Source organism: Petromyzon marinus, chromosome 22 (assembly GCF_048934315.1).
Source record: "Petromyzon marinus isolate PM22_M1 ecotype Great Lakes invasive population chromosome 22, UKy_Petmar_22M1.pri1.0, whole genome shotgun sequence".
NCBI classification, from domain to species: Eukaryota; Metazoa; Chordata; class Hyperoartia; order Petromyzontiformes; family Petromyzontidae; genus Petromyzon; species Petromyzon marinus.
In genome coordinates, this window is record NC_133688.1 from 18,591,775 (window position 1) to 18,617,055 (window position 25,281).

Consider the following 25,281-nt stretch of genomic DNA (forward strand, 5'->3'; position numbering starts at 1 on the left):
TGGTGGAACCCCAATATTTCAGTTGTGTGTACACGGTCGCACCTAGGCTGTGATATATGTCACGGCTCCTCTTTTGGCCTAATCACATCATCGTTACGCTCACCGTCTCGAACATTTAACGCTGTAGGGGCGCTCCGTTTAAACTAAGTTTTTGTTCTTTGACACTGTTGTTGAAAACGTATCTCACGGTGGTTGTCAACGGGGCCCCAACTCGTAGCTTTGGCCACGGGGTGGGGGGGGGGGAGCAAGGTACCCCCTGCCTCCCGAAACGCTCGTCACCCCACTGATGCCAGGCTAATGGGAGGTGAGGCTTTGTTATACGCACCAATGACAACGCCGTAAGTTTCAACGAAATACCGACGGGCGTCAAAATGAACAGACGAAGAAACGCGCGCGCACACACACACACACGTCTACGCAAACGCAAATAAAAAAACAGGTATCCTTGAATTTCTATCGAACAGCGCTCGGTGAACGGAAACCGCCACACCCGACACAGACAATTAGTAAGGTTTGTCACGTAACCAGAGCATGCCAATTCGTTATTGGCACAGCACACCGGTGTCTTCGAGAACAAATCTGCAACATTTACAAACCATTTACAAACCATACTCTTCGGTTCTTTCATCACCTGATGACGGACGCTTGTGTTGCGCCCGAAACGTCGTGATTTATTTTATTTTATACCTACGTTATTTTACCGAAAGAACCAAAGAGTGTGGATTCCTGCAGTCACGAAAGCTTCAAATCTAGATTTACAAACCAGCGAGAAACCTCCTCGCTCACTCGCGCGTGAGAACTCGCGAGCGAGCGTGCGAACGCCGATTTTTTTTTGTTGTTATCCGGCAAACTTTCCGGTCGAATCGCCGCGCGTTGAAACTTCACGCCGGGGAAATTGGCCGCGGTGCGAGCGAGCGCGCGAATGCGCGCGCGCGCGACGCCGTCGTGTTGCCACAATCTGGTGGCCGAGGTCGCTGTCGCAGGATTGGGCAATTTCCATGAGTGCACAGGGACGGTGGGGGTAGGGAGAGGGGGGGGATTAAAGTGGTCGGAGTCTCTTGCTATGATTTGAGCTGCACATCTACAGCATAGTAATGATAATAATTTACATCCGTCTGTTAATCCACTGCTGTGTGAAAGCCTCGCCAAGCCATATCGGTCTGGAAGCTGTTGAATTACACTCGCCACGTATGTTGGCCGTAGCCAGGAATAGAACTCGGGTGGCGAGGTTCGTCGCACAGTGCAGGGAGCACTGATCCACCACAACCACTTGCTAATAAGTGCGTGTGAATGTACATTGGTACATGTGTGTGTTGTATGTAGGTTCGTGTGCAAGTATAAGAGTACGTCTGTATGTCTGTGGAGTGGGTATTTTGTAAAACCCAATCCATTGAATTTAACGGGAAGATTCTAGCATTAAAGTAGAGATTGTAGCATCATTAATTTATTCATCCAAGAAAGCCAATTGACAACTTGATTCGATTGGTTTTGTCGGGTGGTGGAGTATTAGAATTCAACATTGGCATCATACCCGACATGATCTAACCCCCAAAAATCACACAATTATGAACCACAGCACCGGTCGTGAAAGCGTACGTATATAATGTGTTTGATTTGTTTCGGCTTTTGTCGTTTCGGTGAACACCGCGTCGATCCCTCTTCCAAATATCACAATTTCCTGGTCCCTTGAGGTCTCACCTGGATTACTGGGACATCTGCGAAAGAAAGACCTTCACGGCTCATCGGATTTTTCCAGTCCCAATAAAGATTCCGACTCCGATTAAAACTCGAGCACACCTTGGACGCGCGGAACAAGGGACCTGATGCACCAGCGGTGTCTCGCGCGCGTGGCGGACGGGCCATGAGTCAGTTGTCGGGGTGGGCGCGGGGAAGGAGGTTTGGAGGAGGAGCGGAGAGCGCGGCCGCCAAATCCCCCCCCCCCTCTGTAATTGCCCCAGCGGAGCGCCCAGCGCGCACGGGAGCCATGGGGAGCGCGGCGATCGTGCAGAGAACTTGACATCAGGCGTTAGCGGTTTCTTCTCCATACGCTGCCCCTCGTTGTCACCCACCACCCCCCCCCCATCTTCTATGCCCCCCCCCCACATCTTCTACACATCCCCCCTCCCCCACCTCTTAATTAGCTCCACACTGGGCTCAAGTTCAACTCGATCTGTCTGGGATCAAAAACCTGCAAAAAAAAGTAATTCCACGCGGAGCACAACGCATCCAGTGTTCTGCTCGCTGCGATGGTTCTAGGTGGCTACTGAACTGGCGGTGATGTATGTCCGTGCCAACCGCGCTAATCGGAGGTGCGGGGGAAGTATCAATAAACTAAACACAAAAATCAGTTCGAAGGAAATTACTTTTCAATTTAGATTTACAAGTGAAAAGCTCACGGTGGCTTTCTAATATGGGAAGGAAGAGCGTTCCAGACGGCCGCAGATACGCATCTGAAAGTGCGCAATGCAGTGACCGTCTTTGTTTGATGGGTAGACAAACGGCGCTGCGAGGATGACCGGAGTTCGCCTGGTGGTTTATGCCCCTTGCAAATTTTGTGATGTTGTTGCTAGATCTATCCGTGAGTTGTTGCCGAGTTATCAATTATTATTTCCTATTTGTATGCAGAATCCTGAAAAATATCTCCCCCCCCCCCTCCTCCAAATACAACATTCCGATGACCCGGATACCAAAAAAAGTAAAAAAAATGTTACACATCTTTGATATACGAGGCCCAAATCCAAAAATGTCAGTTCTGAGGATTGTTTGAGTTCCTGGCGTAGCTATATCGCTGAACTTTGTTAAAATTAACATCACTGAGTCAACACTGTCTATAGGCGTAACCAGTCGTGGGATTTACTCGCTTCATATTTGGCTTCAGTGTCACGCTCTCACAAATAGCACCGAAAATGTAATTACCCAAAGTATTATATTTCGATACAGCACGCTTCAAACCTTTCACACACCTCGGCTTAAAATAAAATAAATAAAAGTCAATCAAAAATAGCCACAGGCTCCAAAATTAACAATTATTTTCCTTTTCATCTTTCTCCATGGCTAAAAGCGTTAACGCGGCTATATTCGCACCACATTTCAGTTCCTTAGCCCCTCTCCAAAATCATTACAATTTACATCAGCCACCCGCGCCTTATCACGATCGCCTACATGCACAAGTGGCGTGCTGTGTGTGTACGCGTTTGTGTTCACATGCAGACGCAAGCCGTTCTTTGTAGACGTACATCAATGCGCTTTTGTAAAATCCATAGGGTGCTGAAGGCTTACAATCGCACTAATCGCCGATACGTGCAGGTTATGCGCAATAATGCGCGCGGATTATAAGCCACGGTGCCGTTCGCAGACCGCGCGTCCTCGTGTCCGGACAGACGCACGAACCCAGTGCTGCTGCCGTGTAACTGCGCGAACACTTCCCACGGTACGGAGGGTTCGATTTCCTGTACAGCCACCGTACCCTTTTTCTTCTACTTGCACTACCATCATATTTTTTGTACTGAAAAAAATAAGAACAGGTTTTTTATTTTTACCCTTTCTGGCAATAAAACAGGCGTTAAGATGAGCATGCAAACAAAGGATGTGTGTGTGTTTGCATGTTCGCCACAAGTACGTGTGGTTAATGCAGACGTGATCCCTTGCAAACGGTTTCAAGACCTGTTTTATTTCTTATGATTGTATTCGTCATACTTTGATACTGGCAAAAAAAAATGTCCCATGATATTTGGTTGTGTTTGTTGCCTGTAACGCTCTTACCCGCCCCCTACTAGACATCGATGAAAAATGAGCTTTATAGCTCATCGGATTCCTCCAGTATCAATACATTTTCTGATTCTGATTTCTGCTGGAAAACTTTCAAACGCACTGCGCCACCGGCACACGTTGGCGTCACTTCTACCGCAGCGTGGAACCGTCGTTCGTCACAATCAATCGTTCGTCTGTGCTCGTGTCACGGTACAAATTCCCGGGTTTGACAATTACTCGCGAAATAAATGGTGAAAGAGAATACATAATCTGTAGCCGTCCCATTGCAAGGGAGGCAATTTCAACGGAGGCAACGTGATTAATAAGGGGACGTTAATCTCTCCATCAATCAGCCACTGCCTATTTATACGTCCACTGCCATGCCTGAATGTAGAACCCATTCACTGTGGAGTGAGCACAACGCAGATACGTTTTTTTTAATTATTTTTTTCGAATTCAATGAAACGGCTACACACGAATCACCCTTAAAATGTGCCCCATCTCGTCGAAGCTGGGGAGTTAAGTCAAAGCCTGGCGAGTACTTGGATGGGCGGCCACCACCAGGGCTTGCCAGGTGCTGTAGGCATGCCACGAGACGGCAGTGCGAAGGTGTCACTCCCAGCAAGCGCGGTGCTGCCATTTCTCCCAATTCACCGGATTCGTCCGCCTCTTACACGAAACCAAACTCTCGTCAATGGAATCAGCCGCACGTGCACGTCGCGGGACCCTCCTGCAAGGGGTCTTGTGGGTGAAGTTAAAGGCTTTCTTGGGTCAAGGACATTATTATTATTAACGATATAGCTAGCCTCTATATAACTGGGTGGAGCGGTGGATACAGTAGGGGTAGGCGAACCTGTGTAACAGACCCGGCGGCCCGAGTTCGATTCCCAGCCGCGGCTAACATCAGCGTCGTGTGATGCCTGAGACCGGTTTTGGCCCATCCCTTATCCTTCACCAACCCGCACTGACAGAGCATGGTGATGTATAGTCGCACAAACCCCCCCGCCCAACCTCATAACCGCCACAGCCTTAACCAGCAGTGGGATTGGCAAACGCTCCATATCAAATGGCAGTTGTAATTAGGTGGGAGTTAATTTTATATATATATTTAAATCTATCGTCTCGCTCACGGATGGCAGTCCCTCTGTATCTCAGGAGCGCACACGGCTCGTGCTAAGGGCGGCATCACGCGCAATAAAAACCGCACGCGTGCCCGACGCTGCACACCGCTCAGGAGCGCGCCTGGATTTTCTTCCTGTGGGCAATGCATCTTAGTCGGAGGAGACACTTTATCTTCTCAGCCATCAAACGCGATAAGCTAAAGCGACGGGTGGCGTATAAATCAAAGTGTACAACCGGAGTCGTTGAAGCGAATTGGCCTTTTGCGGAGTTTTTTTTGTTTTTGCTGTTTTATCCCAAGAGGGGTTTCTCTGTCTGCTCACTGAGCATTGAGGAGGGGCGTGTGGGGAGGGGGTGAAAGTCACCACGAGAAAAACTAAAAGTCAACATGAAATATCCACTTCTATCAAATGATGTCAAGATTTCAGCAGTTCTTGCAGCTGGTCCGAGCGATGCACGACGATCATCCTTCCCCTCGCACGGAATAAACCCCGTCACGGCGTCCAGCTACCCCGTCACACCGTCAGCTACCCCCGTCACAGCGTCAGCTACCCCGTCACAGCGTCCAGCTACCCCGTCACGGCGTCAGCTACCCCGTCACGGCGTCCAGCTACCCCGTCACACCGTCAGCTACCCCCGTCACAGCGTCAGCTACCCCCGTCACAGCGTCAGCTACCCCGTCACAGCGTCCAACTACCCCGTCACACCGTCAGCTACCCCGTCACGGCGTCCAGCTACCCAGTCACAGCATCCAGCTACACCGTCACACCGTCAGCTACCCCGTCACACCGTCAGCTACCCCGTCACAGCGTCCAGCTACCCCGTCACACCGTCAGCTACCCCCGTCACAGCGTCAGCTACCCCGTCACGGCGTCCAGCTACCCCCGTCACAGCGTCAGCTACCCCGTCATGGCGTTCAGCTACCCCGTCACGGCGTCCAGCTACCCCGTCACAGCGTCAGCTACCCCCGTCACACCGTCAGCTACCCCGTCACAGCGTCAGCTACCCCCGTCACACCGTCAGCTACCCCGTCACAGCGTCAGCTACCCCCGTCACACCGTCAGCTACCCGTCACACCGTCAGCTACCCCCGTCACACCGTCAGCTACCCCCGTCACACTGTCAGCTACCCCGTCACACCGTCAGCTACCCCCGTCACACCGTCAGCTACCCCCGTCACACCGTCAGCTACCCCCGTCACACCGTCAGCTACCCCCGTCACACCGTCAGCTACCCCCGTCACACCGTCAGCTACCCCCGTCACACCGTCCAGCTACCCCCGTCACACCGTCCAGCTACCCCCGTCACACCGTCAGCTACCCCGTCACACCGTCAGCTACCCCCGTCACACCGTCCAGCTACCCCCGTCACACCGTCAGCTACCCCCGTCACACCGTCCAGCTAAAAGTTATCTCCTGCCGGCACCCCCTCTTTTTTTTGTTCCGGACGCCAGGGCCGGTTGCGTGAATCCCAACGAGCCAAGTATCTACACCACGCAAGGGTTGCCGCGCGCACCCCGGCCCCACCACTACCACGCCCCCCCCCCGCCACACCTGACCCACCACTCCCACCCCACCACTACCACGCCCCCCCCCGCTACACCTGACCCACCACTCCCGCCCCACCACTGCCACGCCCCCCCGCCACACCTGACCCACCACTCCCGCCCCACCACTGCCACGCCCCCCCGCCACACCTGACCCACCACTCCCGCTGTCTCCGTGGGAGTCGTGGTGGTGGTGGTGGTGCTGGGGCACTGCGCGGATCCTCGCTCGCTGGGCCTTGAGCTGTGAAAATAAAGCACGGGGGTGTTGTGTGTGTGTTGTGTGTGTTGTGTGTGTTGTGTGTGTTGTGTGTGTGTTGTGTGTGTTGTGTGTGTGATGTACTCGGGTTGAACGTTTCAGATGCTGACATCTTATATATAAGTCCCCAAGCGGTTTAGTTTTATGTTTAAATATAGCAGAATCCACTAAGCAGATCGCAAGCACACTGGCCGCGTAATATGGGATGGATGAGGAAGATGGGAATGGGTGTGAATGTTATATAGATGGTGGCAAATTAGCCGTGTAAGGATGCATCGATTCATTGATTAAGACTTACTTTGGTCTTTCTTTGGCCCAATTTATTCCAACTGTGCTGTCGGTGTCACGCCATGAGACGATATAGCAGCGGTGTGCCCTGTGAGAGTCAGAATGGCTTTTTTGTTACAAGACATTTGCAGAAAAAAGATCCTTCAAGGGGTTGAATTTTTGTATTTTTATCTTTACACAGTAGGAAGTGCGCCATCCTGTACTCTGCTGTGGCCAGGTCGCCTTTGAAAAAGAGCATTTTTATAGCCATGGTCCTCACCCAAAATGAGACCGTTGTTTGGCAGTCAAACCAAATTAACACTAAATGCAATAGAAAATACAATGCGTTTTTTGTTGTTGTTCATGCACGGAACAAGCAGGGATCATCATCAACTCACTACACTCGAGAATCAATTTTAATCACAAAATAAATTAGCTGACAGTTTGCCTCCATATATACATGTCCCTCCACGTCCAACAAAATACACATCATGTCAACCGCAAGGCCTTCTGGGAGTGCATAATATCAGCAGCATCGGTTCAATACAAGCAAACTCATGACTGGTTTCGACCTCCGGTATCTCATCAGCAGAGGCAGGCTTGCTTGAACCAATGCTGGTGAACTGCCAGGTGGTACAGGCAAAGGCCATATTTTTTAAATATGGGTCCTAGCTCGATGCAAAAGTAGATAGTATGTAAGAAAATAATAATTCGCGTCCTTTTGAAGAATACAATTAATTAAACGCAGTTGCTTATATTCTTCACACCGATAACTAACGATTATGTAATTTAAATTACAGGTCGCCGCCCAGGTTTGAACCCAGGATCTCAGTGTTGCTGGCTCAGCGCTGACCTCTGAGCCACCCAGCCACCTCCTGATATCGATCGTTAAGCTCGTGACACGTGCATTGATCCGTGTGTCCTAAACGATATGTTCATAGATCCACGTGTGTCGTACGGACATGATCCCTCAAGCCACTAGAGGTGGCTATATTTACCATAATATTTTAAAAAACCCAGATTTCCTTCTTGAAACGTATTCTTCTCTCGTACGGCTAATGTAGACGCAGAGCAACAGCTACAATCGCACATGCGGTGGTCAAGCCAGATAACCGCGTCAGGAGCAGCGGAGTGAATCACCATGGTTGTGATGTCTCCTTCGTATTTGTGGATCGGGGGAATTGCGTCGTTAGAGCTTGTACGGTCTGTTCTGGATGACCACAGTCGCACACTGCTGGAGAGTTTTTAATTTGGCATTTGTGCGTCAGGTATCCGCATCTGCCATGGTTTGTGCAGTGGATGCGGTTCATGGTGGACCATGACAGGCTTCGTGGTACAGCACACCGGTGTGTTGGAGAGCCAAGCCACAAACATTCACAATGATGGCTGTGTCGGGTAGTGGCAAGTTTCAACGACACATTTATATATTTATGCGATCTAACCCCCCCCAAAAAAAACCTCTATTAAGGGGCATACCGTTACAAACAACTGAAAGGCCGCAGGACAATACTGAACAACACACGTGCAACGCTCACCGACGCAACCCCTCCGCGCCTGATTGAATGACGTGCCACAATCAGGGGCGGTGGGGGTCACAGTTCACGCGAGCAATCGATTATTTTTCATCCGGTTTGTCGGCGTGGCAATGAACTGCGGCCAAGGAGGGAACGCAACCCGAGAGCGGTGAAATCGGCTCGCGTGCAGGAGCTCGACCGACTGTTGAATCGCGAGAAGGCGAGAGATGCAAACGGCCCTCATCCAGCAGTCTAAAGACCGTGGCAGATGACGATCTCCTCTCATTTGTATCGCATTTCTCATTTGTCCCGTGTTGTCTGTTCCATCTCGTGAGCTCCGTTAGCCTTAAGGCACTTCATCAAATTGGCTTGTATTAGATTTGCATAATTTATATTTTTAAAAATCAACTCACGTGCAATTTTATTAATGTGTATGATCGGTCATGTGGGGCTGTATGAACATACTTCACCACGCTGATCAGCGCTGGTTGAGAATTGAACCCTGGTCGCCAGGTTCAAAGCACAATGCACCGACCACTGCACCACCGCTCAACCCTCTCACTCCACAATAATTCTACACAGTAGTAGTAATAACACGTAATCGCAATCGTACTGAGTCTCAAAATCTAATGCGGTAGACCTGCTGCGTTACATTTATTATTTTCAAGGGTTTTTTTTTTCCTCATCGTTTACAGATCCGATGTTGCACTGGGACACCTGGCCATGAATCCCATGGGCAATGAGAGTTCAGCTTTGTGTAACGACTCCGACGACAAGAAATAAGAAGAGCCACTTTTATTAAGTCGACACCATAAGGAACCCTATTATAGAATTACACAATAAGGGACACGAGGCTTCTTTGGTGTCTTCCAGCTTGTATCTTCCTCCGAACGTCTCCACTCCTCGTGCTCTCCCCCTTATATATATCCCTCAGCCCTCCTTGATGGAATGTTTCCTCACCCCATTTCCCTCAGCCAATCCCCTGCACTTTCCCTCTTAACGGATCCTAACCGTCGCCTCTGGGTTCCACCGTTGTTTCTCGCCTTATTCTCCTTCAAACCTTTCCCTCCAATCACTTCAAAAGCCCTGCCTCCTGACCAATCCCTGTGGAGGCCTCTTTCCTTGGGTTATTTTTGAATAGCCGTTAGGCTGCACGTTGGCTTGGGGTCATTTTCGGTCATTACATCTGTGTAGGCAGAGAGGAGAAAACCCCAGATTCGCCCAGCACCATAATCTCCTGGCCACACCTTGCAACCCCACGCCTTCAACACCTGGCCAGCCCTGGTGGTGGTGCTGGTGCTGGTGGTTGAGTGCGTTGAGCGGCGGTGTAGCGGTTAGCGCTACGCTGCGCTACAAACCTGACGACCCGGGTTCGATTCCCGCTCACGGCCAACACCAGTGACGATTGTGTGAACCGGTCGTGGGCCTACCCTAGGTCGACTCAGCCTCAAAATTAGTACCTGGTGCGATGTGTAAACATCGCCACTGGGGAGACAAAGGCGACCGGGCGTGGTGTTGGCCACCTCGTGTGCCGTGCCGGCCTTCATTGGTGCACGCTAACACCACTTGCCCCTACAGTCTGTCAAGGCTACACGGGGGATCTTTTGTGTGGGTGGGTGGTGATGGTCGTTGGTCAAGCCAAAGCCCCAGCCTGAGACTATACCAACCTCGGAGCCCTGGGACGCCATTCCCCACGCGCTAACCGCTGCACGTTTCGGCATCGGTCTCCGCGCTACGCGTGGCCCTAAAACAGCGGACCGTGATTGTCCCACGCGCCGTACGATCCCCAACACCCCGCCGCGTGCAGTGCCTCGACCGCGGGCAACGGGAGCCTGTCAGAGGCCTATCGGCTGCGCCAGAATTTGTTGCATTTCAGCTCATGGGTCTGACAGAATCGGGAGGTGTTGGTGGTGGCCGTGCAGGGGTAGGTGGGGGGGGGAGGTGGGGGGGAGGTGAGGGGAGGTGGGGGGAGGTGGGGGGAGGTGAGGTGGAGGTGAGGGGAGGTGTGGGGGAGGTGTGGGGGAGGGTGGAAGGGCTTGGCGGCACAGGAGAAAAGGGGTTCGCTAAGGCTGCGGTTGTCACGTTCTGGCTTGAGGGACAAACGATCTGCCGTGCAGGCGCCGTAAATCAACAGGCATTGGTGGTGGAAGAAGGGGCGATTCGGGAGGGAGAGAAGTGGGGTGGGTGGGGGGGGGTTTGGGGGGGGGAAGTTGGGGCGGGGGTTTAGGGTGGGGGCAGCAGAGTAGAGGTGAAGGAGGAAGGAAAGAACCCCCCCCTCCACCCCCCCAAAAAAAATAAGTGCAAAAACATTCTCGATCAATAGGCAATAACCCCCGGAGTGAACCGGGGTCAGCGCCGAGCCCTGGCGCCGCGCGCTGAACGCGTGGCGCTGTCCTCTGGCCGTGCTACACGCAGGGCGCGCTTGCGCCTCTCGCTGCTCAAGTCGACGGGTGACAATTCTAACGTCGTTGGCCAACGGGGTTATTTTTTTGTTTGTTTCGTTACGATTTCGGGGGCGGGGGGGGGGGTTTCTTTAAAAAAAAAATTCACGAACAAAAAAAATGTGCCGATGCCTCCAATCGCTTCCGCAGATTTGTGGGGTTGTTGTGGGGGGCGGGGAGGGACGAGTCGCTCAGTAGATGAGTTTCGGACGTTTGGGCGAAGTGTCCGTCGTCTTCTTTGGTTCTTTCGGTAAAGTCACGTAGAATGAGAATAAAATAATAAAATAAAACAATACAATTCTCACGACGTTTCGGCCACAACACAAGTGGCCTTCTTCAGGTGAAAGGAACAAACCTGTCGGGACGACAGAGCTACAATGAACGCTGCTATTTTATTATTTTATTCTCATTCTACGTGACTTTACCGAAAGAACCAAAGAAGATGAATCCTTGCAGTCACGAAAGCTTTAAATCGAAAGTGTCCGTCGTCGTTATGAGCATGGCGAGCCATGGTATATCCACTGCTAGGTAAAGACCCCTCGAACCCCACGCGGGACGGAGCCACTACCTATGTGCGTTTCGTAGGTATCCAAACGCCTTCCCACCCCCCCCGCCCAACATTTTTTGAGATATGGCTCAGAGACGCCCACACCAATTCTTGTAGAAAATCACGGTATTTATGAGTACGACTCGGTGCTCTTCTCCCTCGTAGATAGTGACAGACACTGATTGTGCTGACAAAGGGACCTTTAAATACACCGTGGCCCACGGAGAGCAGCAAACTCAGCACCGAGTCAGCAGCAGCGTGGATTTAGTATAATTATAGGGCAGGAGGATGCCTCTTATCTGCAACGAAGTTTAGGGCCGAATCCCGTCTGTGATCTTGACCGAACTTAGCGAATCCCGTCTGTGATCTTGACCGAAGTAACCACGAGGGGAAGCGTTGGCAAGGAGGATCCGCTGAAACTTCTAAAGAGTGTGTCTGTGGATCTCTCTCTCTCTCTCTGTCTCCCCGCACTGTCACCATCCATCACAGTCCCGCGATGCCACAATCCATCTCACCGCCTGCAGTGAACCAATCTCACCGCTCCATCTCACCACACACACACACACTTTGTACATACAGACACATACACACTCACGCACATACACCGCGCGCACACAAAACTTGATCCCGTTGCTCCGTTGCACACACGCACAGAAAAAGATCCCCGTATAGCCTGAACAGAGTGTTGGGGCAAGTGCTCTTAGCGAGCACCTATGCAGGCCGGCACGGCACACGAAGGGTTTGGTAGCCAACATGATGCCCAACCGCCTTTGTCTCCCGCGTGGTGAGGTATACACACCATACCAGGTACTCATTTGAGGCTGAGTCGGCCTAGGGGAGGCCCAGGACCGGTTCAGATAATCGTCACTGATTTTAACCGTGAGCGGGGAATCGCACTTGGTTCACCGGGTTCGTCGCGTAGTCCGCTAACCGATACACTACCGCTCCCCACACATACATAATTCATATAACCTGAACAGACTGTTGGGGCAAGTGCTGTTAGCGAGCACCTATGAAGGCCGGCACGGTACACGAGGGGGTGGGTGGCCAGCACCACGCCCGACCGCCTTTACAAACACACACAACCTCACGCACGCGCACGCACGCACGCATGAACTGGCCCTCATCCGCGAGCAGAGTGACACATAGGGCTGTACACTTGTACATTTCTCCCACGTAAAAGAACACCGGCTTCGGTTAAATCAAACGCTGGGCTCGGCGCGACGTGGGGTCGGCGCACGGGGCGCCTCTGCCATCCGTCGCAGACGCAGCCACCACCCCCCTTGACCTAACCCCACGGCGCCAGCAAACACTGAACTTTAACGACAAATCCATCGGGGAAATATCAGCGGGGCTCTACCTTCATACGCGCCACTGGGAGTCTGCAGCGCATGTGCGCTTGGGAATGACAGTGGCTCGAATGGTAATGTCATCCGCCGTGGTGCCGCGTGGTTTGGCACGGGCCCTGGCTGAAGGAATTAAGTAGGGGCCCCGCTCTCTGTTCAATTTCCCAACAAGTGAACCCTTCCGGCTTTGGTGAACTACGGTGCAGTTGCACCCCCTACACACTCGATAGGCACGCCACTTGGAGAATCACGCAGAGATTTGTGAAACTCCCAACCCTACATGGCTCTGGTGGCAGTACAGCAAAGTGGGTTCATAAACCTATCTGTGCAGACCCTTTCAATGGCAGTTTAACACGTGGTAGGCTCTCGCGACCAATATCCATAATAGAGTTGTTTTGGGTTTGATCGCGTAAATATAAATGTGTCGTTTAACACTCCACCACCCGGCAGCCAATTAGTAAGCTTTGTCACGTAAACAAAACGTGCCAATTCGTTACGACTTCAATGTCATCTCCCCCGTGTGCCTGGTGGGTATGTTTATGGGTATCCCGGTTTCCTCGCACACGTATAAACGCCAACAATGGCAACAAAAAGTGGTGGCACAACAACAACAAATATCGCCAGATGCAGGACCCTCCTGGAAATTATTGTCTCACTCTTGAGACTCCGAGAGTCCTCGCCGGGTTTGAATGAACGTTGGACGTTCAGAGATCGGCTTCCACCAGCCATGAGCGAATCGCCATGCATGGCGCCCGATTGCGTGATACCTCGGAAGCCTGAAGCGGGATATCGTGTTCGGATCGGCGACCGCCGTGCACAAGGGGTTTTGTCACAGGGCTTCGAGGACAGCGCAGCAAATTCCAATGTTGTGCTGTACTCCACGCACCCACGTCTACGCTCCCCATCTTCGCCAACCCCAGCGAAATGGCCAAAGTGGTGAAGTATGGTCAAGCAACCCTCGCGAGCCGCACGGCGTGTGGAAGCCCTCGTCCAGCAGTGGACTGACAAACAGGCTATGCTGCACATATGTGCATGTATGCATCAGCTCCCATCGCTCAACGGTGAATCTCGATGCGCAACTGCCATGGTTAAGTATAAATTTATTCACATCTCGTTTAGAAAATTGGTCATCGCAAAACATTTAAAAAATATAATTCTCATCAGGCCCCGTGGTATGAAGTTCAGTCTCCAACTCGTATTATCTCACTGCCCTCTCTAAACTAAACAAGAAAAAATAAACTCATTTTATTATACCAGGTAAGGCCCACTGAGCTATGTAGCTATTTTTCAGAAACGACCTGGCCACAAATGATAGGTCAACAAAGCGGCTTATCATTTGGATATTTATAGCAGCCAAATACAGTGAAACTTTGGATTGCGAGTAACTTGGTCTGCGAGTGTTTTTCAAGACGAGCAAATTTTTTAAATAAATAATAATTTGATAAACGAGCGATGTCTTGCAATACGAACAGTACGTGTACAGTATACGCTTTGTCTGCCGAGCGTCACGTGATCACAACTGAGACAATGGTTCTTCTCTCTCATCTCCCATGCTCGGTCTCAGTCGGCGTGCCTCACTCGTATAGTCAACATCCATGCGAGCGTATACCGTTTACTACAGTATAGTGTTGTGACCACGTGTATACTGTTTACTACAGTACAGTAGTGTTGTGACCACGTGTGTGCGTAAAGCATTTTTTTAAATTTTGTGTCCAAGTGTAGTGACTGTTCTTTAGTAACTGTACTGCAAGTGAAAGTCGTCCTACACAAACACATTCCTGCGGAGGGAGCTGGTAGGAAAGTTGGGTTGCTCGGTCAATGGCCAGGGTCAACGGCGGCGTGGTGTATTCCGTAAATATGCCCGACTGTGAGGGCGGGCACAAGCCGGCGTGAGTAGGTTACACGTTGAGTTTTATAAGGGCACCACGGGGTGACCAGCTCCTCCCCACCCAGCCCAACCCCACCCAGCCCCACCCCTCCCACGTGGACAGGCATCCACAGACATCCACAAATAATCCCCTGCCTCCTGTGAATTAATCCCGGTTGGGCTTCCAGTCCATATAAGGGCACCACGGGGTGACCAGCCCCTCCCCACCAAGCCCCACCCAACCCAGCCCCACCCCTCCCAACCCCCATCCAGCCCCACCCTCCTCACCCAGCCCCTCCCCACCCTCCCCTCCCCACCCAGCCCCTCCCCACCCAGCCCCTCCCTACCCTCCCCTCTCCACCCAGCCCCACCCCTCCCACGTGGACAGACATCCACAGACATACACAATTAATCCCCTGCCTCCTGTGAATTAATCCCGGTTGGGCTTCCAGTCACACTACGTTTCCTTCCAGTATAACCCTCCTCCTACTCTCTCTTGTCTCCCTCACAACAGCCACGATTAAATGTAATTAATAAATTTGATTACTATATATTAAATTTAAATAATAAAAATATAAAAAGGTATTTTGTATTAATCATTTATAGATGAATAAAGTATTTTTGGGTTGTGGAACGAATCATCTGAGTTTCCATTATTTCTTATGGGGAAATTCGCTTACGAGCACGTTTCCGGAACGAATTATGCTCGCAATCCAAGGTTTCACTGATCTCTAAACGTATGATTCTAATTGTGGAGGGAAAAACCGGAGGATCCGGAGAAAAATCCACGCGACCACGGGGAGAGACATGCACCTCCTGTATACCAGGCGAGGTAGTTAACATCTCCTAGCCAGAGCATGTCAGGGTCAGGATCGAACCCACCACCTCCTGTATACCAGGCGAGGTAGTTAACATCTCGCCACCGTGGCACTCTCAATCCATGGACTACGAAGAAGGGCATTATTGCCCAACATGTTGCTTGTAATGTTTTCCTTATAAGACCACAGCGTTGTTGACGAACGCGTTGAGTTGTTGTTAATCGGTCCATGTGCACCACTTCCAACGCAGCAGCAGAAACCACCAAACAATCTGGTTAAATGCAGGACGTGCCTCTTTTGGGTGCAATTGTTTTGTCCGGGGCCGTTTTAATAACCTTCGCCTCGTTTGGCACCTGCAGAGCGGGTGGATGTAATTCATTGTCTCGTGACACCCCCCGACACGCCCTGTCACCGATATAATTCACCACAAAGGCCTATTACCTTTCAAAAAGTCAAGGGCTCCCGACTTCCAAAAGTCACCGTGTCCTCCTACTCCTCCCATTCGCTAATGAGCAAGTGTGGAGGCCGCGTGCCTTTCGCAGTTCCGAGGCAGCAACCGTCGTGAAATTCTTCGTTACTATGCCGAGGCCAAGGACGTTCGGAAGCCAGCCAAGGCGGTGCCACGTGGCGGTGGTGGTTGTGCCAGACGTCAAGCGGTTATACTTATTTATTAAGCTAAATTTAACCATGACCGGGTATTGAACTTAGAGGCTTGGCGTCTGCTGACGAGCTATTCAGAATAGAGACACAATCAAACGGATAAATGCAATGACACTCCGTGTGTCCGTCAACTGTTGAGGCAAGCGCCGTTTCCCGAGCACTATGTGGATATCACCGGTATAGTGACAGATCACCACCCACACGGGACCATATATATAAAATTATATATGCATACACACAGCAACAATCCTTACAGTAATATTTTTACATAATCCTGGCCCCCGTTGTTGTTACCAACCACCCATTAAGGCCGGCTCGGCACAAGAGGGGGCTGGGGTGGTGATGAAGTCCAAGGCCATAATTGTAATATATATTGGGGGGACACATCCCCCCCTCCCAATATTCAAATATATATGCTCAAAATCCCCCCCCCCCCCACCACCAATATATTGATATAAAAATTATTGCTATGCTACGACAGGCAACCACACACCGCCGTCCGAAATAATCATTAGCAAATGTAATCATGATCATAACCAAACTTAATACATTGCCTTTATTATTACTACCAGTTCTAGTATTAAGGTGTACTGCAGTTCTGCGTGTGCTTTGTCCAAGCGGTGTTGCCGTACCCCTGCAGAAGCTGTTGCTCGACTGCTGTGGGTAGGTACAATCAATGTCAAACACTGTCCTGTCTCTCCATTTCATTACTTTCAAATATAAATACATAAAACAAGTGGAAAACCAGAATGTAATATGAGTGTTACGTAGGCAACATCACTGTCGAGTGGAAAACAAAACGTTTTTGGTGAAAACGGACCGATTTGCGATTGACAAACAGGTCCCTGCAGGGCGGACTGGTAGGACAAGTCTCTGCGCTGTCTATTGCTGATTTTACACCCAACAGCACGAGATTTCACTTCGTTAAAGTATTGAAAGGGGACGGACGGACACATTAATCTATTGCAGGCTGGTGCACTCAGTTTACAACTTCGTTCCTACCAGTATCAAACAACCATCACTAACGTAAGCTATCATAGCTAAGTAATTTACTTGGAAATTTAATGAGCCACACATTCACCCAGCGACCAACAATGGCGCTCACGGGCGTATTCAACTAACGTGAATGTCTTTATTACGTTATATTTGTCAGAAAGCCCACGTGAACTCTGAGTAAAGTGCCAATCATTTATGTTGCGCTGCATGTGTAATATTTGTAGACAGCAGTAGCTTTCATTTATTGCATATTCGTATAGTAATGTTATAATAAATAACATTATGAGTGTTTCTTTGATTAAAGTGCAAGCAGATTTATTACAGTCAGCTTTCATTCACAGTGAGTGTCAATCATGAGCAAGAGGAAGGGTGGCAGTGACATTCGTCAGTTTTTTTGGGGCAGCCTCAGAAAAGTAGAAAAGTAAGTTGAGAGCACTGAGAAAATGAGTACCAGTCAGATGATAGAAGTTTACAGTAGTACAATAGATGAGTCAATGTTTCTCGATATAATAATAGTTGCCATTCAGATCAGAAATAGATATTAATCCATTCCTGAACATCATGGCAAGAAACACCACTTGTTTACTGATCATATTTCTCTCATGTTCGCTCTGGTGCATTCAGAGTAAAGAGAGAGAGAGAGGGAGACAAAGAGATTGTGAAGATGCCGACAGGACAGGGAGAGCAGGTGACATGGAGGTGAGTGAGAAAAGGAGCAAATATCGATGGTTAAGATTGAATAATGACATCACAACAGTCTAATCCTAATGTTAATTAAAGCTGAGATATTCCTCTAAGTATGGCTTCTCGTGTGTCTTTCAGATAACACAATCAAGCAGGGAGAGTGAGTTTGAGACAATGACAGAGAGCAGACAGGCATGCGAAGATGAAGGTGCAGGAGAGGGAGGTGAGGAGCTTGAACCTCGCCAAAATCAGCCAAATGTTAATGTCATACCTAATCAAACCCTATCAAATAAGACACTCTACTTTCAGGAGAAATGGTTTAAAGATTATACTTGGCTCCATTACAGCCCCTCCTTAAAGGGAGCAAATATCGATGGTTAAGATTGAATAATGACATCACAGCAGTCTAATCCTAATGTTAATTAAAGCTGAGATATTCCTCTAAGTATGGCTTCCCGTGTGTCTTTCAGATAACACAATCAAGCAGGGAGAGTGAGTTTCTATTGTGCTAAATACTTTGCAACACAAAAGTCTAAGCGTGCGTCAAAAGCAGATTCAGCTTTTGTCAAGACTGGCTTTCAAAATTGGAAGAAGGCACTGGAGAAATGTAATGCGCATGAAGACAGCCAGTGTCACAGATTAGCTGTGATGACTCGGATTCAGAAGCCAAAAACCTGTTGGGGGTGTGAAGTACTTGGCACGGCAAGGTCTGGCTTTTCGAGGCGTTGATAAGGAGGGTGGGAATTTCAGCCAGCTTCTAAAGTACAGGGCAGAGGGCGATGGAGAGGTTGACCACCTGGCTGAAAGGTCACTTTGATTTCACAAGTCCCCAAATGCAAAACTAATTTTTTAAGCTGATGGGCAATACAATCGTCAAAGAAATTGTGTCGGAAATAACATCAATGCCAGTGGTCCAGTTCGCACTTATCATTAATGGCACCCAGGATATATCAGGAGATGAGCAGGAGCCAATATGTTTGCGCTTTGTAGATGCAGATCTACAACCTAAGGAAGACTTCCTGGGACTCTACGAAGTGTCATCAACGACAGGGCAAAATATAGCCAAGATGGCATGTGATGTGATGATGCGTCTAGGCCTTGCTCTGTCCCAACTTCGAGGACAAACCTATGACGGTGCCGCAAATATGGCTGGACGATTGCAGGGGGTGCAAGCCGTTTTAAGGAAAGAACAACCACTGGCTATGTATTGTCACTGTGGTCCACACTGCCTGAACTTAGTTACGCAGGCTGCCTGTGTAGCCTCTCCACTAGTAAGATAATCAATGGGTCTGTTACATGAATTCGAGGGCTTCTTTAATCAATCTGGAAAGTTCAAGGTGATTTTCCAGGAAATCGCAAAATCAGAGCATGGTTTCACCTTCTGGAAAACCTCTCTGTCCCACCAGGTGGACTGTTCGAACTCCTGCCATCCACTCACTTCTCAGCCAGTATGAGTCAGTGCTGACAGCCCGTGAAGAAATGGCATCATACAGCTCATCTGACACTTCAACTAAGGCCAATGGTCTTCATGGAACATTTCTAAAAGGGAACACTGTGCTCGCCCTTGTAATGGCTGAAGACCTGATGGGGGATTTGGAGTGCCTGAACACCTCCCTGCAGCTTAGGAAACAGATTGTTTCAGGCGTGTTGGAGGCTGTGGACCATGTCAAAACAAGCATGCAGGACAAGCGAACGGAGGAGCACTTTGATGTCTTATTCGCAAAAGCAACTGGTATGGCAATAAAGTTGGAACTACTACCTATTCAGATGCCTCATATCCGCAAACCTGCATAGCCCATATCCATGCGGATGCCCAGTTTTTATACAGAGCCCAGTTCTACAACGCCTTGGACACAGTGAATACTCAATTCATAGAGAGGTTTTATCAAGCTGGATCCCACAAGCTGCAGCAGCTACGCGAAGACACGGACAAGGTTGTTGACGAGTATCCTGAATTAAATTCACGATTACTGCAGGTGCAGCTGACCATGTTTGGGACTAATTACACATATCAAACGAGCTCAGATGTTGCTAGCATTATTACGGAAATGGTGCCAGAGGTGAGAAGTCTCTTCAGTCTGATGGAAGCTTTAGTAAGGCTTCTGCTGGTCATCCCGGCCTCCTCTGTAGAGACTGAGAGGAGTTTTAGTGCCCTGAGGAGGCTTAAGACATGGCTTAGATCTTCGATGAGTCAAACAAGGCTGAATAATGTGGCCATGTGTCACGTGTACCAGGAGAAACTGGACAGACTGGACCTTGAAGGAATATGCCAGTCTTTCATCGGTGTCAAGGATAAGCACAAAAAGGCATTTGGATCCCTTGCTTGAAGAATGTCAAGTCAAAACACTTGTCATTGCCTGGAGAGGAGATGAGAGGATAGGAGAGAAGAGCAGAGGAAAGGAGCAGAAATGACTGCAGAGCAGGGAAGAGGAAAATAGATGACAGGAGAAGAGAGGAGAATATAGGAGCAGAGGAGAGGAGGAGAGAGGGCTGGAGAGGAGAGAGCAGAGCAGAGCAAACGTTCCTGCTGCCCACCCAAGTTTACTTGTAAATATGTGAATAAAAACAACAATTTGCTCAACCTTGGCCACAATATCTGGACTTGTCTTCATATAACAATGCATAGATTTCTGTTTATATGATTGTGGTTATGGTTGTACTTTATTCATCCCTAATCTCTGCCATTACATACAATTAAACAAGAAAAGGCAAAAAAACAGAGCAATGTAATACAATACACTATTAGACATTATTGTAAAAAAAAAATGTCCATCCCATGAGTTAGTAATTTTTTTAATATTTTAGGCAGGAAACTAGTTTTCAATTTCAAATTTAGATAATTTTCTGGGGGGGGGGGACCCCCAGGAGGATTTGGTCCCCCTCAATGTTGACTCCAAGGCCCGTGCACTCACACTGCGTGGTTGGTGCACGTTGTTTTACCTGGCATCCACGCCAACGGAACCCACTCGCCTTGACGGAGTAGGTGGACACGTGTGTGTGTGTCGCTCTCTCAATCCCAGGAATCAGAACGTGTATTTATACCGGAGGAATCCGATGAGCTAGAAGGCTCTTATTCACAGACGTCCAACAGTCCCACCAAGTGGATGGCCCCCGCAGTTTCTTCTCGTCCAGGCAACCAACACCAGCGACGGCTGTTTGAGCCGGCCCTGGGGCCTCGCCTAGGTCAACTCGGCCTCAAACGAGTAACCCGGCAGCGGTGTGTAAACATCGCAACGGGCGCGGTGCTGGCCACCCACCCCCTCGTGTGCCGTCCCGGCCTTCACAGGCGCTAACTCGCTAACAACACTTGCCCCCAGAAAAATACTGTTACATCTATACGTGGGGGATTTGCGTTGTCTTGGGTGTAGCTTAATCCCAGCTGTACCACCCACCGGGGACACACACCAATATTGAGAACGGGACGCATATCCATCTGGAAACTTACATTAGGAGGACGTCATCACTTTCCTCCTGCAATTACTCAAGCGGAGACTCACATCCCAGGCACGGGTACAACTGGGAATACGGAAGTTTCCGCGAACACCAAGCGATTATATCTCAGCGTCCCCGCCTGCCCGTAATTAAAACCGGATTCGCGCGGATGGCGCAGAGCGCGAGTTTGTGCGCTTTAATTGGTTTGAATGAAGGCGGGTGATAAATCACAATCATGATTCCGGGGGAATTTAGCGCACAGTACACCCACACACCATCCTGTTCCCTCCTCAATCCCCACCACCCCCTTTAAGCCCATTAGGCAAGGTTGGTCAGTACCGTCTTGAATGGCAAATTATATCGGCGTTCACAATGAACGGAAAGTTAATCGCATATACTGTCTGCTTGAAATACATTATTCCTATTTATTCCCATATCCTGTAAGGCGTTTCGTATCACATTCGTTATTTCGCCACCACCCCCACCCCGTTCCAAAACGACATGCTCTATCAAACACTCGTATTATATCTTGATTTAAAACTTTCGTGACTGCAGGAATCCATACTCTTTGGTTCTTTCGGTAAAGTCACGTAGGTAGAAATAAAATAATATAAAGAGTACTCGTATTATGGTCCACTTTTGTGTGCATATTTTATCACAAAAAGTTACCGACCACGGTCAACTTGCTATCGTACACGCCTTGTGACCGAGATATACAATCGCTGCAACGGAAATCATTGCTAGATCATTGGCCATCCGAGGCAGTGGCGGATAGGCGAGTTTGGACCACTGTTTCGGCAGGGATGACTTCCCACTCCTACCAGTCCGCCATGCCGTGCCAACACACGCGTGTTATCCACGTGTTACACGTCTCGCTCATTTGTATTTGTAACGGCCCTCTCACCTTGTCCTCGGTAAACACAGGGGGTTGATAAGACACCTCTCTGAACGCTGGGCGAGTTTATCATAAAGTTGCACATAATACAATTAGTCATGGGACCTCCCTTGCCAGTATAAAAATATAATAATAGGTTTTACCCTTTCTGGCAACACTGTTTGAGACTAGGCTCTAAAGCAGGGGTGGGGGACGTCCGGCCCGCGGACCGTATGGGGCCCGCGAAATCATTTGGTGTGGCCCTGCCAAGACAACCGCAGGTGGGACTCGACATTCAATAAATCTAGTAAACCTGGAAAAGCAGTTGCGAGTAGCAACATCATCAATACCAGTTAACATCATCACACGCCTCACCAAAGAGAAGCAGTTCCAGCCATCACATTAGGGGTGAGTTAATTAAATGTTTGACCAAATATCCAAATGGTCCTTGGCAGAAAAAAGGTTCCCCACCCCTACTCTAAAGAAAGCTGTCTCTGGTGTGGACCAATCAGTTTAAAAGACAATGCATCATATACCAACAGAGCATACTTTTTTTATTTGGATGTTCACCACAAGTATATGTGGTTAATGCAGACAGGATTCCTTGCTCAGGGTTTCTGTTTGGTGTTTTAACATCTTAACACACCTGTTTTATTTCCAAAAAGGGTCAAACCTATTTTTATATATATACAATTGGTGTGCGTGACACTGGGGGCTGGTGGCGCAGCAATGAGCGTGCTGTGCTACGAACCCAGCGACCTGAGTTTGTTTCCCGCTCACGGCCACCAACGCCAGTGACAAATATCTGAACCGGTCCTGAACCTCCCCTAGGTCGACTCAGCCTCAAATGTGTACCAGGTGGCGGTGTATAAACATCGCCACGAGGGAGATGAAATGCGACCGGGCGTGGTCCTGGCCACCCACCCCCTTCGTGTGCCGTTCCACCGTTCATAGATGCTCGCTAATAGCACTTGCCCCAACAGACTGTGAAAGGCTATATAGGGAATCTTTGTTTTTGAGTGATAGATAGCCTATTGCTTTCCGCTCGTACCATCAGCCACAGACCTCACAGACGTTCCATTAATTATTTTGCTTACAAAGCATTTCACAAGAGCGGATCTGAATTTATACTGTCCCTTTACATCATTTCAAGAGGCCGCGCAGATTTTACAGATGTGTAGCAATGAATAATAACGTGAACAATAGTTGTAAAGGAATGCCTTAATTTCAGCCGGAACACTGTTCCGGGAATTATTTAGGCATCCATCCACATCCATCTCGCCTTATTGTCCTTAATATATATACACCTATTATTAGGATTATAGGAGTGTAGGTTACAATTATATTTGATTATTATCCACATGCGTACATTTTTCTCAAGTGGTAGTGCCTTATGCTGATAATCCCAACTCCTAACCAGCCTCGCAGCGTTCTAGAAAATTATCCAGTGATAAACGAAGCCCTGGTAAAAGGTGTCGATTTGCTGCGGTGGTTGCGTAGAGTGTTGGGCCAGTGGGTGGCTAGCTCACTGCGGCGCTAAGAACCCGGTGATCCGAGTTCAGTTGCCGTTGGCCACACGACTAACATCAGTGGCGAGTGATATCTGCACCGATCTTTCGACCGGCTACCCCTTCACCAGCTCAAAGACATAGCCTGTAACAGACTGTTGGGGCAAGTGCTGTTAGCGAGTACCTATGAAGGCGGGCACGGCACGCAAGGGGGTGGGTGGCCAACCACACGCCGGGCCGCCTTTGTCTCCCCAGCGGCGATATTTTACCTACCAAACCAGGTACTCATTTGAGGCTGAGTCGACCTAGGGGAGGCCCAGAGAGTCGTCAACGGTGTTGGTCGTGAGCGGGAATCGAACTCAGATCACCGGGTTCGTAGCGCGGCGCACTAACCGCCACGCTGCCTGCTCCCCAACTTCACCAGCTCACCGCCACCAAACGGACACGCACCGTGGTGAAGTGTGCCATGGGTGAAGCCGAGCATCCAGCGGTCAATCGCCAAGGGGCTGAGAACATGCTATCGGCGTTCTGACAATGAGCCGAATATTTTACGGCGGATAATTGCGAAGCGGCGTGTTGAGTGCTGTGTGACAGCGGCTGGTGAGACAGCCACCACATGGGACACGCAGGCTGCCTGTCACCCGAGACACCCAGAAACGGTCATTTGTATTTCAGCCCAGCCGCTCAGACTGCCATCATCGATGGACGTCTGGGACCAACGTGGAAGGGAAAAAAACGTAACACATTTTTTCTATGTATAAAAAAAAACACCCTACTCTCTTTGCTCAGCCGTGATGCGAACAGCAATTGCAACGAGACGTTTACCCAACGCAAGAAAATAACTGCGAGCGAAAAGAAAGAAGGATTGATCTGCTCCGTCAACGTGATTTACTGCCTCGACTACATCGGCGATGCGGCGAAAATAACTTTGTGAGGGCTTCACACATCACGCTGCGGCTACGACTCCTTCCACCACGGCGATGATTTGCTTGCTTGCTGGCTACGAGACTGTGACTACGGCAGTTGTACACGCGGCCGACGTTTTTTGTTTGTTTTTAAAAAAGAAATCGGTGCCGTCTACTTGCGTGTGCGCGATGTACGCTGAAACCTTATTTAAAGATGCGCATTTTTTATGTGACGTCACATTTCTTTACCCCCCCCCCCCCTCGTCACACATCGTCACAAATGTCTGACCTTCCCCCCCCCCCCCTAGGTGCATGACGTCATTTATGGACGGCCCCAAAGTCACGTGGAAAGAAAATTAATTCAATAATGCTAGAATACGACGTTTCGATTGCAACACAAGCAACCATCATTAGGTAAGAATGAATGAATAACAAACATAGTAAACTTAGAAATATAATGCAATGCAACACAGAGAGTCGGCTAACACAACAGTGAACGCTTTGTTTTCTCATTCATTCTTACCTGATGATGGTTGTTGCGTTGCAATCGAAACGTCGTATTCTAGCATTATTGATTTTATTTTCTATCTACGCGACTTTACCGTGGGAACCAAAGAATAATTCCTGCAGTCACGAAAGCTTCGAATCGAGTTTAAAATCAGTCTGCTCTGCTTTTTTAGACATCGGACCGCCAATCGGGGTGATTCGGTTGTATTGGCAATGCGCCCTTGGTCTTGAATGGGGAGGCTTCT

The 25,281-nt window shown here is 49.4% G+C and overlaps 2 long non-coding RNA genes across 5 annotated transcripts in view; one reads left to right on the top strand and one right to left on the bottom strand.

Moving 5' to 3' along the window:
- The window catches only part of LOC142925642 (uncharacterized), a 72,204-nt gene extending 50,777 nt beyond the window's left edge, over nt 1-21,427 (bottom strand). The window contains exons 1-3 of one of the 4 annotated variants that reach the window (XR_012942592.1): nt 21,256-21,427; nt 6,969-7,046; nt 6,574-6,655 (exon numbers count right to left, since the gene is read on the bottom strand). This is a non-coding gene — a long non-coding RNA (uncharacterized LOC142925642). The other 3 variants (XR_012942590.1, XR_012942591.1, XR_012942593.1) reach the window with 3 other exon arrangements.
- LOC142925643 (uncharacterized) lies at nt 16,906-20,479 on the top strand. The gene is made up of 3 exons (XR_012942594.1): nt 16,906-17,825; nt 17,949-18,033; nt 18,281-20,479. It is a non-coding gene; the product is annotated as an uncharacterized LOC142925643 (long non-coding RNA).
- Nucleotides 21,428-25,281: the final 3,854 nt, after the last annotated feature.